The following is a 3,945-nucleotide window of genomic DNA, read 5'->3' on the forward strand; positions in this document are numbered from 1 at the left end:
CAGCACCAGGGGGGATTCAGCGGGGGGCCACTGCAAATCCTCACCCTACACGAAGCATCTTCAAAGCACGCGTTACTATCCCTGGCAAAGCCCCACACTACTGATCGTCTCTCTCTAAAGATATAGATTTGATAAATATGACCCCCACTCTTTCATACATGTATAAACGCGTATACACGTCTTTTGCGTCAAAGGTATATGGCAGAAGCTGCAGTGGTTTCTTCAGATCTCTATTGTGCAATAAATTCTTCCTCCTGCGATGAGACACATGGGGAATAGTCACGATTTCATTTTGAACGCGAACTTTACCTTTTCAGCGGGGGGGTTTCCCTCTCCCTCCCCCCCAATTGTCTTTATAGAGGCTTCCTAGGATACAAGGCTTACTTGATTGCATATTCAATGTTCTTATCGACTTGTAAGATTAGTAATGACATAGCTTTATGTATGAATAATTTTTATTTGCAGTCCTTAAAAAAAGAGGTGAATGAGACATCCCAGCACGACCCGGCTATGGAACTGGAAAACACCATTTGCCGTAGGCGGCCAGGTACATACATATATAGGAAGCTACCAAAGCACTGAAGCCCAGTTGTGAAAAGCCAACTTCAAAGAACATCATTATGGACAACCACCAGGGTAATTTCCTCTCTAGCACTTCAGACGAGTAGCACTCTCTAGAAACTTTAGCTCTTTTTTTTTCATCCTTGGGCTTTGTAACTTATATAGTGTAACTAACGATAAATAGTTATTTTATATAACGAATGTTTTTGGTTTTTTTTGCTTTATTTAGCAGTCTTCTATAGGTTGGTCGTCTGGCTTCAGTTTCTTCACTTCATCCTGGTGTCTGGCCACAACTTCAGTATCTGCAAACATGGAGAAATAAAAGACAAGTATATATCCATCCTCGTGCGCGACTTAGAAACATACCCGGGTAAAAAGGTGATGTTTTTTTCCTCGTGTCCAACCAAATCGATGATACAGTTGCTGCTGCTACATCTCTGCCTGCCCTTAATGGTGCTCGAAAGATAGTTTGGAGAATATTTACTGGTAAATCTAGGTCTTGAATAGCTTGGTAAATGGTTTTTGCCCAACAGCTTTTGGAAGGGAAAATTTACCCCTCGTTTTCCAGGGGAACCTGAAGCCTGAATTCAGGATACCCTTGTAACTTGCAGTGGATGAGAAAAGGTGAAACAAGGACACAGTCCTTCCAACCAAGATAAATCTGACGGTGTATTCCATTCAATATTAATATGCAACAGTAATCTGCATGATAGGATGTAAGTGGGATATGACATGTGTACTGTGCATGTGTCCATACACACACCTACCACGGAAGACTTTTTTCTTCAAGCTAAGCATGTCAGTAGATTGCTCTGGACAGGGACTTGTCAGATAACTTAGAACATTTGAGATAAGTCTTCCAGGTACCAGGTATGGGAAGAAAATTCAATAGCTCATAAAAACTTTGCAATCCTTATAACCAATTTATACCATAAATGCAAAAGCCAACAATGCTGGAGAAAGTTCCTTTTTGCTAAATAAAGTTGCCTGGTGTGATCGTCTGGTTATATGCGAACTGCTGTTATTTTCTCTCTCTGTTTCTAGGATCAAGATTATCATGACTGCGAAGTCGGTGTGAGTGTTATTTCATTGCTCTTCGAACCCATGAAATGATGCTTAGGGAAATCTGAAGGGGCTTCGGGACTTCCCGTGGTAGAGCAGGCAAAGCTTGGAGCTCAGTTCACAGAGCCCAACAATAATGAAGTGGTTTGGGGTTGATACAAATATAAAACTTGCTGGGGAGGGAGAGGCGGAGATTAAGATATTTTAAACAGAAAACCATGAACACGTGCGGGTTGATAGCTCAGCGTGTTTCGCTCCTTCTCTTCACTGCTTTTCAAAGGTGCTGAAAAGGAAACGGTCCATGGTAGATAGGGATGTGTAGCTCTTTCAGGCAGTTTCTTAGAAAGAGCAAGGATTTGCTGAGAAAGGTGTAACGGGTGCCATCTATCGGCTGTTAACCTCAGCTGACCGATCGCGATCACGTTGTCTCCGCGTACCAGAACGAAAACCTGTTGCGGTGCATACACAACGTTACCAGGCGCTGCATCTGCATGCAGTATAAACGCATCTGGCAGGACACTCGTGAGCTTCTGAACGAAAATTGCAAAAGCTACGACCCTTTGCAGGTAAGAACAGAGCACAGAGCTCCCCGGGTTGGGGGGTGGGTACCCCCCCTTTTTTTTAATCTTCTAAAGCAAAATTTGAGTGTATTGTGCACGGGTGAGACGGCTTCCTTTGCTTTGGGAACGCTTAAGACGCTTGCTACTTTATGTTTCTTTGAAAGCCAGAGGTGAGGTCTCTACTGATGATGAATTTTAAAGGTGATCAAAACAGGCAAAGCAAGTATTTGTCACTAGATATTTCCTGGGGGTAGAGGGAAGACAGATTGGTGCATACGTGATTGATTCTTGTCCTCGCCCCTCCAAGGAAGTTCATCCTGCCTCAGACACTGGTTGGCTCAAAGCTGCATCCTACCTCTCTAGTCCGTCTGCTCAGACCGGACCTGGGATTCACCTCTGGGGTGGTTCTAGCCGTGATATCAGCTGTGGAAGTTCCTGCATCAGCGTGCTTAGGTGCAAGGCTCTTTACTACTATAAAACTAGGGTAAAAAAATACCTGAATGCATCTAAGCTACGCTACAGCTCCTGTTGATGATGGGGCAGAGTTTCTCTTCACTTTTTGCCAGTGCAGACTAGCAGCCAGGGTGCTGGGCATTGGCTTGGGATAGAGGAATAATACTTATCTCTTCTGGTGCAGCAGAACTGTTCTTGGTGGCTGCCAAGGGACCCTCCAATATCATAGGAGCAAATTCTGTTCCCTATTACATTAGGTGATGTGCAGGCCATAAAGAGCAGCCTGACTTTCTGAGTCCAGGTCCCCTTTTTAGGGCTGTAAATTGGGGAATAGGGGTGGGAGAAAGAGAATCTCCTTTATCTTAAACCAAGTCAATCTGACCAGAGGGCAGTGCCTCGGATCAAACCAGTAACGTGTGGTTAGAACCTAAAAGGTAATTTACTGATATATGGTCTCATGGTCCACAGGATCCTGGATGTCTCAAACCTGTTGCTCGGAAAAGAAGGGCCCCTGGCTCCTGTAATAAAGAACTTGCAGAATTAAGGTCATTATGGAGAAGTTACATGAATCTCGAGGACACGGTGCCTTAATTTTTTTTACCAGTATTTATTACCAGCTATGCAAAAAGTTGTAAATGTTGCAATGATTTTTTTTGTTAATTTGACTTGAATATCTTTTTAATTTATTTTGTAAAACCTGATGGGCATATGTTTGTTAAACAAATAGCTTGCAAACACAGTGTATGATTCCAGCAATTAAAACAATGTTGATCAACTCCTGCGTGTATGTATGTAAAGTGCATCCTGAATTGAGAGGGATTAGCAGTCACATGAAGGGAAAAACAAAATGAAATAAAAAAAAGGGGAAAGGAAGCATATGTGGGCAGGAAGGAGCAGCAGCCGGATGGGGGGAGAGATTTAAAAGTTGGGGGCATGTCCAGTGTATCTGACTGCATTGGTGGTGGTTAGTTTATGTGCTTTAAAGAGCAATTTTTGTACACATTATTAATAGTTTTTTGTGCACGTCATATCTATTTTCCAAACAAAAGCTGGCTTAGAAGGGAACTTTTAGAAATATTATTAGTGTTGACAGGGGATTTTGTACACATCGAGTACTTATTTTTGGCTTTGTTGGTGATGGTTTTTGTGCATATCAGACTACCTTGCCCTCCCTCCCTCCTTTTCTTCCTGCAGTGATCCTACTCAATTTTATGGGTACCTATTCCTGTATCTATGAAAATGAAAGTCCTAGTTGACAGCAGGATTTTGTGCTCAGCCAAACCAAATAGTGCTGTAGTGTAACAACATA

The 3,945-nt window shown here is 42.7% G+C and overlaps 1 long non-coding RNA gene across 2 annotated transcripts in view; it reads left to right on the forward strand.

Moving 5' to 3' along the window:
- LOC109297476 overlaps positions 1-3,220 on the forward strand; it is an 8,943-nt gene extending 5,723 nt beyond the window's left edge. The window contains exons 3-5 of one of the 2 annotated variants that reach the window (XR_002097327.1): positions 466-636; positions 791-2,189; positions 3,105-3,220. This is a non-coding gene — a long non-coding RNA (uncharacterized LOC109297476). Of the gene's footprint in view, positions 1-465; positions 637-790 lie in introns of both variants that reach the window. The other variant, XR_002097326.1, reaches the window with a different exon arrangement.
- The last annotated feature ends 725 nt before the right edge of the window (positions 3,221-3,945 follow it).

This window comes from Gavialis gangeticus, unplaced genomic scaffold, assembly GCF_001723915.1.
Source record: "Gavialis gangeticus isolate Ggan-Ray unplaced genomic scaffold, GavGan_comp1, whole genome shotgun sequence".
Lineage (NCBI taxonomy): Eukaryota > Metazoa > Chordata > Crocodylia > Gavialidae > Gavialis > Gavialis gangeticus.